General features: G+C 42.1%; 1 protein-coding gene across 7 annotated transcripts in view; it reads right to left on the reverse strand.

The window, feature by feature from the left end:
* The window catches only part of CEP112 (centrosomal protein 112), a 259583-nt gene extending 257394 nt beyond the window's left edge, over positions 1–2189 (reverse strand). For 6 of the 7 annotated variants that reach the window (XM_063293475.1, XM_063293478.1, XM_063293477.1 and 3 more), the window contains exon 1: positions 1893–2189. The gene's annotated coding sequence lies outside the window, so the exon portion shown is untranslated. Of the gene's footprint in view, positions 1–590; positions 679–1892 lie in introns of all 7 variants that reach the window. The other variant, XM_063293473.1, reaches the window with a different exon arrangement.
* Positions 2190–14719: the final 12530 nt, after the last annotated feature.

The raw sequence follows: 14719 nt of genomic DNA on the forward strand, positions 1-14719 counted from the left end.
ATGCTGGGGAGAGTGGAAGGCAAAAGGAAGAGGGGCCGACCAAGGGCAAGGTGGATGGATGATATTCTAGAGGTGACGGACTCGTCCCTGGGGGAGCTGGGGGTGTTGACGACCGACAGGAAGCTCTGGCATGGGCTGGTCCATGAAGTCACGAAGAGTCGGAAGCGACTAAACGAATAAACAGCAACTGTATGTCATGCATAAGGTCAAATATACACAGTGAAGCATCCAGTTACAATAGCCCAAAGACCACTGCCTTCAAGTTTAGAGTTCCCACTGGAACTAGAGACAAAGAGAAAGGTAAGCTGTAGGGATGTCAAAAATATTGAGGCTCTGAATGGCCATTTCAAGTGTTCTGAGGAACAGTAGCTGTCTTTTTTATAAACACAAATTATAGACAGATAGATATAACAAAGAGTTTCTTTGTGCTTAGCGTTTTTGTTGAAAGGCTGACCAAAAATTTAAAAAGTCTGTTGCTTGAATCTGCTTTGTAGACAGTACGAGTCCATGCTAATTGCTTTCTTTCATCTAGCCTACATAAAAATTGCCCAAGCAAATGCTTTTTAAAATCCCTATTGTATATGTTTTACTTTTTATTAAGTATCTTTCCTGGGTTTGTTTTTGGTAGATTGGGTAGCAGGTAACAGTAAGCACACAACTCCGTCAATGTTTGTGGTTCTAGGATATAAAAAAAGGGATCAGGGGTGAGTTCCAAGCTCCATCGTTCTCTATGACCTAAATACTTTAAAATCTTGAATTCCATTCCCCTGGAATTCACCACAGAACTTGCAACCATTAAGCTATTTTGCATTTGGTTACATCATAGCTAAAGTAACTGAACCCCTTGAGTAGGGGAAATTTAGTAATACACATGCAGACTCAACTTCAGTGTCATGAGCACACATGGAGGCAATCCTGGTAGGGAATGTTGTTATATCAGAGTCACTTGCTGAGATAGGCAGCTATAGAAATTGAATAAATAAATATCTACCTGTTGTCACTATTAGGCAGGACATTAATTCACACTAATGTAAATACCCTTCTGTGTGGAACTTTAAGACAATTACAAAAGTATCTCATGGTAGCAAAGATGTGAAGTTTTCTCTTTTTGGACCATTTCAGAGAATTTGCTTCAGCATTCCAATCAACATATCACAGTTCTGTGTTTCCTACAACAACTATACTAATCACAAATTTACAGTGTTATTTTAATTATCAAATCATCACAAAAATCAAGGAAATAACATTTAACAGTCATTCCCAACCTGCAGTGAATGGAGCATATAAAATGTGATCACAAATTGTTAATGCAATCTTAAATAAAGCTAATTCTACTGAACATCGTGAGCTTCTTTCTCAGTATAAATATGTATAAGATTTGTTCAGAATTTTCAAACCAGAGGGGGGAAGCCACTGTTTCCACCAAAAGTGATTCTAAGCACATCTACATACAAGTGAACCTCTTAGTTCTATGGAAATTTATGTAGGATAACTCTTAATTCTAAATTACTTCATGCTCACTCAAAAGTTTTTATCTCTAGCTGGGTTTGTACAATAGTCTCACCCATGACTGAGTAAATCAGGATTTACTCTTTTTTGTGGGGGGGGGGGTTTGTTTACAACCCACTGAACTATATCTAACAACAGGGACACCACCCTAGGCTAAAATGTATTTGGCTAATTTTTGGTTCAGTAAGTCAAGCAAACCCACAGCCACTAAATTCAGTGGATTTGTATCACACAGGATGGCAACACCGAACCTCAGTCATATGCACATTTACTCACAAGCAAGCCCCACATTTCAAGAATGCTTATGGCCAAAAATGTGTCCAACGGGAACCTACAATCTTTGGCTCTTCACCCCACGTTCATGACAATATAGCCCCGTTTACCTCACGCAGTCCACGATGTCAGAGGCTTTGGGCACAGCTTCCCACTGAGGGGAGGGTTTAGCACAACCACCTCACCAAGGGTGAAAACGCAAGCGGTCTAAAGGAGTGGAATGTAAGGGGGGAACCGAACTGTCTCGCAGACTCCCAAACTCTCGGCACTGACAAGTCTACTCCTCCTCCTCCTCCTGCTATTCATGAGACTGGGAAAAGCCCCGCGCCCCCAAGCCTGCTCTTCGGGCCCGCAGAAGAAATCCAGGAGAGACGCAACCGCTGCTAGGAGCCCACCCAAGCGCAGTCAACGGCTCCCGCCCAACTCTCTCAGCAAGGGAGAAGAGAGCAGGCGCAAATGATTTCCGCTTCCGGTGAGAGCCTTGTCGGGCGGTTGCCGCGCAACGCTGTGATTGGAAATGCTCCTGGAATGTTAGAAGTCGGTCTGGGAGGGGCGGACTCCGGGGTCGAAAAGTCTGGTGGGATTAGTTCTATTTGGGGGAAGAACGAAGGAAGGAAAGCGGCGGGAATCAAGCCCTCTGGAAGGAAACGTTTCTCTCGAAGCCCGTGGCGGAAACAATCTGAAAGATTAACTCATGTGCTGTTGCATAAACTTTCGTTGATCGCGTGGCTCTCGTTTCTGCTGCCCTCTGGAAATAAAGACAAAATCTTGGGTTTGGGCTGCGATGGGTAAGCTCACCCTATTAGTGAAGGCGAGGGTCTGGGGCTTTGCAGGTAAGCATAACTTTTGGGGGAGAAAGTGAGGGGGTGGATTCTGGTTTTAGTGTCCTCCAGTGTCAGGAATGGCGAAAGTGCTGGTGGCTTCGACAGCGTATTTCCACGTGTATGGATGCACACTTTCCGGATGTGGACGCAGCGCCAGGGAAACCTGGAGTCTTCCGCCTTGGCTTCCTGCGTTAAAGGCAAAACACCGGCTTTATGAGAGAGAGAGAGAGAGAAAAGCTTCATCACGAGAGCCAAAGGAAGTATTGCAGCAACAGCAGTTTTTTTTTTAAAATTAATGGAAGCAAGTTCCGATTTGAGAGAGTACAGTAAGTTTTCTCATTTTGGAAAAAGACAGGATCTTAATCCATTCCCTACAATATTTTGCAGGTGGAGAGAAGCTTTATAGTGAACTGTTCTTCTCGTCTCATGGGCTGCTGCCTGGATTAGCCACAATCCCCATCTCTTTCTTTACGTGGGTTTTGTTTCATTTTCCCTGCTCCTTTGCACTGCAATGATTCACTGCTTTGAGGGGGGAGGAGACACATTGAAGAACAAAAATAATTTTATGTATAAAAATAAGAGAATAGTGTGATACAGGGTTTCAGTTATTTGGCAAGGATCAAGGTATTCAAGTCTACCCTCTAGTAGACCTATTGTTTTTTTGTGGGGGGGGGTGATTAAATGAAGAAAGGTCCTAATGTAAACCACACTGAGCATATGGAGAAAAAGCAAAACATAAATTTAATAACTATTAACAGCTTGAAGAGAGATTTGTATGAGAATATTCAGTGGGATTCTGTACAGCACATAGCACCTATTTGAATAATGGTATATCTGTTCAAATCCTATCCACATACTTTAATATGCCAATTCCAAGATTTCAGGCTAGCATTTGTTGGATGCTATCTAAATATATTAAGTTAATTTAAGAGATGTGGGGGAGCTGGGGGTGTTGACGACCGACAGGAAGCTCTGGCGTGGGCTGGTCCATGAAGTCACGAAGAGTCGGAAGCGACTGAATGAGTAAACAACAACAAAGAGATGTAAAGGGAGCACAGAGACTGTGCTGACAGAAAAACTCAGTAATCTATTTCCTCTCTTCTCTAGCACCAGACTTCATTGAAAAGAGATCAATAAGTGAAAGGCTGTTTATGACTAAGCCTGCTAAATTATTTTTCCTATTAAGACAAATACAAAATGTTACCAGGTTCTTGGCTCAATCTGGATCTAGGCATAATGAAGAGACTTGTCCATTGTCTTCCCTTCTCCAGGCTACAGTTCAATGAAACTTAATTTTGAGCCAATATTTTTTTTAATTATTTGAGGCATTTTTAAAGGTGGCATATATTTGAAAAATAAAGTTTTTCTAGGCTGCTTACAACATGTCCCAGCATGGCTTAAAGCAGTAAGCCACTATTAGTTCTATAAGGATGGCTAGGTTCACACATCACATTAAGATACAATTTGCATAACCATGATTTATTTAAACTGCAACTGGCTAGATTCCCATAATACATTAGTCAACAAACTGAACCACTTTATTGGTTAGTATAATGTATTTACCATTCTCAGTGTTGTAATATAATTCAACTATTACAGTTCCTATGTGGAAGCTGTTGAAACGGCTGTGTTTTAACACTTCAACACAGCACAGAAAATGTGTATTTCTGTTATTATCAAGAAATGAAGGATTAAACTGGATATATTTCTCAATATACTTGCAGTAATAAAGATTTGATTATAACTTTTCTTTTTTAATGAAAATATATATTTCTTACAACAGAATCTTTAGCAGTCAAGCAAGATCTGTCAATAATAGAAAACTATCACACACCAATAAGAATTCAGCAGGGTATAAACTAGTTGTAAATAACTTATTTATCCACCTACTATCACAGTCATAAAGCCAGTTGCCCAGTTTTGTGCTACCATCTATAGGATACACCACATCATTACTTAGGTTTCTTAAATAGTATTTTATTTTGATTTATTTGAGTATGTTTAGTAATTATTTTTAGATCTTATACTTACTATTTTTCTGATGTATGTATATGTAATACTGCTATTATTGGTCGTTTTTATTGGCCTTAGGGCTATAATAAACTTGAGTCTGAATCTGAACAGTCATAAAGCTGTAAATCAATGCTTAGTTTTTCATCAAAGTTGAAGAGACAAGTGGTAGCTATGTTCAAAGTACCAGCAAGCAATCCATGTCACTGCCCTAATGATATTTTGCACCATACAGTATATGCAGAACTGTGTGTATTATCCATGCAAACTGAATGGCAGTTTGATAAATGAAAGCAGTCTTTTCCTTAGAGTTCTTGAAAGTAGAACCAAGAACAAAAAGAACAAAAAAGAAATTAAAAAGAGATTTACATACTATATAAAATTGAATAAGATGCTTCAAAATAATGTTATGTTAGTAAATGATATTATATCAAGTTAATATTTTAAAACTGTTAAATCATTATTCAGTAATTAGCAAAGGAGACCAGTATGATAAGAACCATCAATCAGAATAAACAATTAACAGGAGTTTCTATCTAATCTGAAAAAATGTTACCACAAATCAGGCCAAATCTAATATTTTAAAGCTTTTTGTGAAGAGAAACCTATACTTCTGATGTGGTAAACTCCATGTGCAGAGTTATAGTCCATAAATGGTTTCCAAGTTAAATTACATTCAGTATCAGGCTTGTTTTTTAAATACATATTTTTTTACATTGATACATGCTCCATAACTTACTCTACCATTTTTCTAAAGAAAGCATTATGTGTACAGTATTATCATATACACAGGAACAGCTAGCTGGAAAGAAAAGTCAGTATTTAAAATTTGTTTCATTCTCTGATGAATCATCTTCCAGAATGAATTAAGCTTTATAAGCCAGTTTGGTCTAGTGGGTAAGGTGCTGGGTTAGAAACCAGGAGTCTGTGAGTTCTAGTCATGCCTTAGGCATGAAAGCCGTCTGGGTGATCTTGGGCCAGTCACCTCTCAGCCCAACTCACCTCACAAGGTTGTTTTGTGGGGAAAATAGGAAGAAGAGTATTTGCTATGTTTGCCGCCTTGAGTTATTTATAAAAAATAATAAAGGCGGGATAGAAAATAAATAATAATGCCACCAATATCAGATTGGGTGAGTGCATCTGGCCAGTTGAGGGTAACATTTGGTCGTCTTCCTTTGGCTGCCCAGGAGAGAGCAGGGTGCTTGGGGGATAGTGTGTGTGTGTGTGGGGGGGGGGGTGAAATGTGACCAGGTACCCCAAGTTACGAGTGCTGAGTGCCAGACACAAGCACCCAAGTGCATGGGTCCATAAGCCATCTTGCATAATGTGTGAGTATGGTGGTGATTGGGCCTTTTAACCTGGGGGCAAGGGGGAAGAGGGCAAGCAGGGACCATGTTGGTGATGGGCACGGGAGATATGATGGGAAATGTGGCGGGTTGCCTTCAGGGAAGGTGGCCTCAGTGTTTAGTACTAGTTTTGTGTTCCAGCCCCTTATGCTCAGGCCCAAGGCCTGGTCTTCAGAGCTTCACTTTTCCTGGTCTCTGTCTGCTGCTACTTAATGTAAGGCCAGCCTGTATTAAGGCTCACCTCATCTGTCACCTAATCATGAATGAGAAAGCCAACCTGGTTTGTATTACTGAAACCTGATGGGACACAGAGGGATGGGTTCTCTCTTGGAAATGTGCCCTCCTTGGTTTTGAGTGTGGCATCAGCTATGATTCTTATTCAGGGGTGGAGGTGTGGCTGTTGTCATCCAACAGGCTCTGGTGGCGCTCAGGGTGCTGCTCTTGCATAGCTGGATGTGAGACCTTATTAAACTGGGCCAGAGGGATAAGTTTGGATTTCTGCTACTGAAACAGACTCTGTGCTGCATAGCAGCTTCCCTGCCTTTGCTCCTCAATTCTGTAGCTGAGTTGGTGATGGAGTTTTCTGGGCTCGTGGTTTAGCGGGATGACAACTTGCCTTCTCTGGGCCTGAAGTCAGAGGTGGCTCAGGAGTTTACAACCATGGCCCTGATCCAGATAATTGGGGGCCCTATTCATGGGGGTGGAGTGTCATACACTAGATCTGATTTTTTCTCGGCATTGTTCGTAGCTGGTAGGCTGGAAGAATATACTAGTTATCTTCTGTGGTGAAGCATCACCCATTTTTTTTCATTCACAGGAGTCTATGCATAGCCAGCATCTATACCATCTCACCATTATCATCTTGTCATAGGTTCATTTTGGAGTAACAGACACAGGACAGATATGAAACAATTTCTGTATTCAGGATTTTTCCAAAGGTTTTCAAATATAAAGTTATTAAAGCAGGTTTGAGATTCCAGCCTGAGTAGTGTATTTCTTATTCTTGTATTATCTAAGCCTAAAATACTTTATCTTGTAGCTTCTACTTCTCTTTAGCTCTGTGACTTCTTATCTTTCTTTCTTATGTTACTCTGTAGTAAAAATGTATAGTGAATATAACTTGCTGCTTTTTAAAATCTAGTTTCCACCTGTGCTTATCTTTTTGAGAACCTGTGCAGGTTACCACAAGAAACTTGAGCACAGTTTTAAGTAGTTTCTCAGTTGCCTATAAAGAAAAAAAAATCAGGCTTCATTCATCACACTAAATGAAGCTCTTGGAAACATTGCTGCACAACAATATTTTACAGTTTCTGCACAAATCTTTCATGCTTGAAATGTGAGTCATAGTATTCATTTCATCACTTCAAAGGATTTAGGGTAATAATTTTCATTCTTCTTGCCAGAAGATACTAATTACAGAATTATTTCTGTCAACCTGGAGAATAGTGGCTTAAATTCTTGAGTGCATTTGTTTTAGACACCGGTAAGCAGTAGGAATGGGTTACAGTTGGAAGAATTCAAGAACTTCATCATTTTGTTTAAAAAATTAGTATAGGGCTGTGTGGTGATTTGGATTCTAAAGCCAAAATGTAATACTCTGCCTAGATGGGTAATTTGCAGTAAACTTCCACATTGGTATCACTTTTGTTTCTTACTCTATTTAGTTGTATCCTGTTTATTTTTAAGAGGACTTTCATATTCATTAATTTCTTCACAGGCATATAGCTATTAACACCTCCCTTTTTATAGGGTCTGGGGATTTTTTGAACAAGTAAAATTCTTCAAATTCTAATCATTCATCTCACTAGTTTTCAAGATGTCCCACCAAGTCATATTTGCTTTCTTGTGTTAGCATTTCTAGTTTCTCCTATTTATTACCCATATTCTATGTTTTAGCTTACACACACTGGAAAGTGGAAGAGGAAAGACTCCACCAAATATGTTTTGCCTCATACCTTTTCCATTTTCACGTACAGCCACATTCTTGTTGCCCAGCACTTTTCTAACTATATAGAGGTAGTCTTCACTTAACGACCATTCGTTCAGTGACTGTTCGAAATTACGACAGCACTGAAAAAATGGACTTATGACCTGTGCCCAAAATTACAACTGTTGCAGCACCCCTGCAGTCATGTGATCAAAATTCAGGCGCTTGGCAGCTCGCCCACATTTATGACTGTGGGGGTGCTTCAACTCCCCTATTTTCCTCCCATCTCTGCCCTTTTGAAAGCCCTGCACCCTGCCTCACAGGGTAGAAAGCCCAGCCACGCCATGTGAAACCACTGGTGCCACCTACGCCACCCGCCTGCCTGCGCCAGCCACTCACCCACCAGTGCAATGCCAGCCACCTGCCCATGCCAAGCCAAGTCACCACCTGCGCCACCCACCTGCACCAGCCACTCACCTACTCATGCCATGCCAGCCACCCACCCATGCCAAGCTAAGCTACACACCCACACCACACGAAGCCATCATAGCAACCTCCCCAGCCCACATTCATTCACCCAGCTGCTTCCTCTTCCAGCTCCCCACAGTGGCCTTTTGACTTTTTCACCCAGCTGCCGCAGGCAAAGCAGAAGCACCTTGCTGCCTTTGCTGAGTCCTTTTTGGACCCAGCTTCTCCGGCAAACACTTCCTCCACGTGACTCCCTTTGGAATGCTGTTTCAGAAGCTTACACTATCTTCTCAGAGCCTTTCCAAAGTTTTCCAAAGCTTTCCAAAGTTTTTATTTGCTATATCCTGAGACTATGATATTATTTCTGGTTTGTTATATTTTCATTTTGACATGCTTTTATTTTGTACTGCTCAAAGACTGTAATCAAGAGTGATTTGATATAAGTGGTGCAACGAATTTTTGCAATAATGATGGGGAAAAGAAAATGGAGGCTAAGCCATTATTTGGAATCTAAAAATAGAACAAATATTTTATACAAATATTGCTGTATTAGGCTTGAGTTCTTTGCTAGGATCTTTCCCAAGTGTTCTAACTTCACCCTGTAAACATTATAATTAATACATTTCAGACTAGCAATTTAGAAGTAAAATGTTATTCTCCTTCAGTCTCTAGAAGGGAACAAAGTGGCTGCTAAATGGCACCACATTCCATATTGTTCCACATATTGGACTCAGTATATATTTTACCAGAAACAAAATTTTCCTTGTGGGTGTGCAAGGCAATAGAATTCTCTAGCAACAAGGTACTGATCCTAGTCCCACAATACATTCATCTGGGTTAAATGTAATCCCAAACAGGCCCATTCATATACAGGGTTACGCTTATTCCATCTAATCAGTTGTGCCACGTGAACACTTAATCCCAGATAATTGAGCAGTTTATACAGATAAACACAAGAAAAAGAACTGGAAAGTAAGGAAAACAAAAAATAGCCTGGTCACCATGTTAAAAAGGAAGGGTGGAATCCTAGTAGTTGCTGAACATACTCCTTAACATCGGTTGTCTGCAGGGAACCAGGCACTCATTCCACTGTCAGGATGCTTCTAGATACATCTGCAAGCACTTATTTGTTTGTTTGTTTATTTATTTTCTATCCTGCCTTTATTATTTTTATAAATAACTCAAAGGCAGCGAGCATACCTAATACTCCTTCTTCCTCCTATTTTCCCACAACAACAACCCTGTGAGGTGGGTTGGGCTGAGAGAGAGTGACTGGCCCAAGGTCACCCAGCCAGCTTTCATGCCTAAGGCAGGACTAGAACTCTCAGTCTCCTGGGTTATAGCCCATTGCCTTAACCACTAGACCAGACTGGCTTTACATCAGTGAAAGCAAATGAGGAAGTAAAATTCAGTGGAGCCACTTGTGCCAAAGCAAACAATACCATCTCACAGATTTCTGTGCACTGCTAGAGGTTAAAACAAAAGATAATCGAACCAGAGCTCCCATGAACTGAACAGTGTATCTCCCAAAATTCATGTCAGGAGATGCCAACCTCAGTTGGAGAGATTACTCTATTCCATGATAGATTTAACCACCATCCATACGTACCAAATGGGTGAAAGAAAGGGGGCAACCAGCCACACCACTGTTTCCACAGAACAACACACACACACACAAAAAAGTGCCCCAAGCATTATACTATATACCCCTCTTGGCAAATACTCTACATAATGGAAGCTGCATCAATTCCAGCCAACCAGAAGAATCCATCCAGAGATAGTACAGCCCCAACGTACCATGCCCTGCCCCTTAAGTTTCAGGGAGAAAATAGCAGGGACCTTTGGGTCCCACAGAATGCAGATGCCCCAATGCCAGCTCCCACACCACCTGCAATGACACCTGGAGCAGGAAGCAGGCCATAGAAGTACCCTCCCCTAGCCCCAATCTACAGTTCATCATGTCAAATAGCAACACCTGTTCATCAAAGTATGTTCTCACTAGTGAAGAGGTACAAGAAGCAAATTCAAGATCCATTGAGAAAAGTGCTATTGTGGCCTAGATTACGGAATAAAATGATTTGAGAGAGACTTCCACTGCACCAACAACTTCGTGCAGACAAGGTGAAAATTATTTAGAAGCAGTTAAAAAGTCATCATGAAGCATAGTCACAACAAAAAATATGCCGTGCTACAGTCTTCCAGCCACCTCCTTCCTGAAGCAAGAGGTGACATTCTGAGACATACAATTGACAGCTGGATCTCACCCCAGCAGCAGAAGTGCCAATACAACAGACAGAATTCTGCCTCTGCAGCCACTATGCAGAAACTCCTCCCTATTTATAGTTTGTTAGCAGAACTGCTTTTAACAAAAGCTTGGAACAGGAGCTATTGCAACAATAGCTCTTTTCTATTGATGGAGAGAGAGAGGAGAGTCCAAAGCTGGCTTGAAACTCAACATTAAAAAAACTAAGATCATGGCATCTGGCCCCATCACTTCCTGGCAAATAGAAGGGGAAGAAATGGAAGCAGTGACAGATTTTAGTTTTTGGGGCTCCAAGATCACCGCAGACAGTGACTGCAGCCATGAAATTAAAAGACGCTCCTTGGGAGGAAAGCTATGGCAAACCTAGACAGCATATTAAAAAGCAGAGACATCACCTTGCCGACAAAGGTCTGTATAATCAAAGCTATGGTTTTCCCAGTAGTAATGTATGGCTGTGAGAGTTGGACCATAAGGAAGGCTGAGCACCGAAGAATTGATGCTTTCAAACTGTGGTGCTGGAGAAGAATCTTAAGAGTCCCTGGGACTGCAAGGAGGTCAAATCGGTCAATCCTACAGGAAATCAACCCTGACTGCTCATTGGAAGGACAGATATTGAAGCTGAAGCTCAAATACTTTGGCCACCTAATGCGAAGAGAGGACTCACTGGAAAAGACCCTGATGCTGGGAAAGACTGAAGGCAAAAGGAGAAGGGGACGGCAGAGGATGAGATGGTTAGATAGCATCACCGATGCAATGAACATGAATTTGAGTAAACTCCGGGAGACAGTGGAGGAGAGGAAGGCCTGGCATGCTATGGTCCATGGGGTCACGAAGAGTTGGACATGACTTAAACGACTGAACAACAACAAATTACTATGCAGGATTTTTTCTTTCCTGCCTTTGGGATTTCCACATTCTACTGCTTAATCCAACTGTTATCTCTTAATCTGCTAAATTTGTAGAAATCTACTTCATTCGGCTCTTTTTACTCTGCTGGTTCTAACTATATTTCAGTACTATAAGGAGCTTTGCATATCTATCTTGACTTGACTTAGCTCAAACTAAACTATCATTCTGGTCTTCCCTTTTACTCAGATTTAATCCTTTTTTAACTCACCTGCTCTATTCCTTGCCCATTCCATACTTGCTTTATTTTACTTGCTTTTCTTTGCCTCTATCTGGAGTTGCAATAACTTTGCTCATCCCCATTGATTTAGCTGCTGTCCCAAGTTTCTTAGGGGCTGATGTGGAGTTGAGGCAGTATGAGCAGCAGCAAGGGGTTGGCTGCCCCACTGCTCCTAGTTACAGCTTCTTGCCTAATTCTGGCCAAAGCCCTTATCAGCTCTTGCCAGTGTCCTAGGCCCAGGCCTGCAACTAGTGTCTGTGTGACCTGGGGCAAATATGGATTCTGCACCCCCACCCCATGGGGTGGTGAGGGAGGAGTTAGCAAGTTTTATTATTCTATTATACATTAAATTAATAAAACATTCAGTATACAAGTACTATTTTGTCATTTTGGCACACACCCCCAGCGCGGCGCCCAGGGCACATGTGCCACTTGCCTCCCCCCCCAGCTGCAGCCCTGCCTAGGCCTCCCCCTACCCTGGGGCTCTTCTCGCCCCTTGCCAGCACCCAGGGCCTCAAGACCTGCCTAGGCTGGTTCTCTGGCTCTCCCGGTTGTCCCAGCCAGGGCTTCAGTCCTCTTAACATTGGGGCCAATGTCACAGACCTTAGGATTACTATTTGAGGGGCCCATGCTTTGGGTAACAGCAAAGCTCAGTTGGCATTTTCTTGGCTCCCTAGGATGCTGTGGCAATTGCCCTCTTTGTGCTCCTGCCCAGCTCTCCTTGCCTGCTATGAATCCCTCTTTTTCTCGCTGCTTCATCCCTGCCGGACCATTATTGGCCTAGGTTGTAGCATGCTGTTGGGGGAAGGAACTTTTCCCCATCAAGCCTCCACAACTTACTTTCTGCTGTCCCTGTTTGCTGCCTGTGGCTCTTGTAACCTTTCCTATCATCTCCTCATCTCCCAAAGCTGGCGTTTGGCAGGGTTCTGCTTGGCTCGGCTCGGCTCGGCTCGGCTCTGTTTGAAAGGCCAGCTCCTCATCTCTGGCTGGGAAGAACCTAACAAGGCATGCCTGGGTGGAAAGGTGCAGGTGCTCTCCCTTCTGTATGCTCATCTTTCCACATAAACGGGGTGGGGTGGGGTGGGGTGTCAGATGTACAAGAAACAGACACTTGAGTCCCAAGAATTTTACCTGAGTTGCAGATATAGTAACTGAATGGCCAGTCCAGACTCAACCCACTGGGGTATGAGGCAGCTGGGAGGGGAAGAATCAAGAAAAGCTAGGAGTGGAGAGAGGGTTGAACATGAGTCTTGACTGTGCAAGAAGACTAGAAGTTCTGGTCTACTGCCAGGAGTCCAGGTACGTTGTCACTTCAAAGTCCAGGCCCCCTTTGCACTGCCTGGCTTAAAAATTCATAGGATCCTGTCCAGAAACCATCTGAGTTCTGCCACAGGGTTGCTTTATTGGTTCCTTTGATCCTCAGATTGTGTTCAAAGGTTTGGACAATATCTGAAAAGATGTTTTTTCCCTCATTTGGTGTTCAGTACCTGTTTTGGTTAGGATATGTTTGTTTTCCCCATTATGTTTACTATTATGTTTATTTCATCATTTTTAGGTATTGCATCTGTTCTTAATCTGTATGCCACCCAGAGTCATTGTTAAGCTGGGCAGCCTTATACATCTAAATTATAAATAAATACACATACTGTATATTTAAAAGAATGCTACTTTGGTATGATCCAAACTGCTTGTTAAGATCAGTACAAGAAAGCACCTGTTCTTGCTAGCCTGTCATGCGCTGCCTACTACTGAGTAAAACACAGACACTAAGTCAGGGAAGATCAGGTTCTGGTTTATTTCAGCATAGTGCATAGCTAGAAAAAGCTGAGAGTGAAGGGAGCGCGCCGGTACGGGGTTTAAATAGCCCGCGCCGGTCAGCGCCCCCCCCACTTTGGGTTGTGTCATCCCCCCAAGTCCTGTATGCTTCGTTGCCGGTAGGTGAGGGGTCGCGGGGTCCCTGTTGGTGCCCCGGGCTTCTCTCATAATCGTTTTCTTCCTCCGGCCGGTGATTGCTGTCAGCTGGGCGATATCCTTTGCGTTCCTGCTGACAGCTTCAGGCGTGCCTCGTGATCCGCCCTGTCTTTGTCGCTCTTTCTTCCCCCTTTGTGTTCTCTTGACTGGTTTTTCCGGCCGGGGTCGTTCCCTTCTCCTCGGGGTCTGTGTCTGTTGTTGTGCATCGCTTTGCTTATCTTTTAATCCCTTGCTCTTGTTTCCATGGTATTGTTATGTGTGCCGTTGTGCTGATGCATTCAGCTCAACGGTGCTCATGACATAGCCACTGGTTTGCCTGATGATGAATTGGTAGGTGCCCTAGGCTCTGGAACACGGTCCCATCAGATGCACAGAGGTTAACAGTGTTGGCAATTAACAAATTGTTAAGTGTTAGGGCTTTGAAATGGATGTTTTACAAAGCATCTTAAGATCTTTCATACCCAAGGTCTATAAATGTTTTATTAAACCAATGCTAGAAAATTGTCAGGATGTTTTATTTATTTATTTATTTTACAATGTAGTGGTTTTATCAGACTAATTTGCACAGCGAAAACCTAAAATAATAAGAATCACATCAAAGTAAATAAAGTTAAACAACAGTGCTCTATTGTTGTTTGTCTTATATGTGATAAAGTTGTAGTGACTGTACATGTGCTGGGTACACATACTTAGAAAAATAATATGAGGGGCAAAATGCTCAGGAAAGTATGCAATTTAAATGCAAATATGACATAGTTATAGTTAGAATTTATTTTATTTATTTATCATATTTTTATCACCACCCATCTCCCTCATACAGGGGACTCTGGGCGGTTCACAACAAAACAGTTTAAAATTAATAAAATCATAATAATATCATTAATCTACAAATATCTATATCAATGAATAAATATAAAATGTAATGAGATCCAAGTAATGGCAGATCTAATACCACCCAGAGAGGAGCAAGATCAACCTCGGCAGGACTAAGGAGCCAACCAA

This window comes from Candoia aspera, chromosome 2, assembly GCF_035149785.1.
Source record: "Candoia aspera isolate rCanAsp1 chromosome 2, rCanAsp1.hap2, whole genome shotgun sequence".
In the NCBI taxonomy this organism is placed as follows: Eukaryota; Metazoa; Chordata; class Lepidosauria; order Squamata; family Boidae; genus Candoia; species Candoia aspera.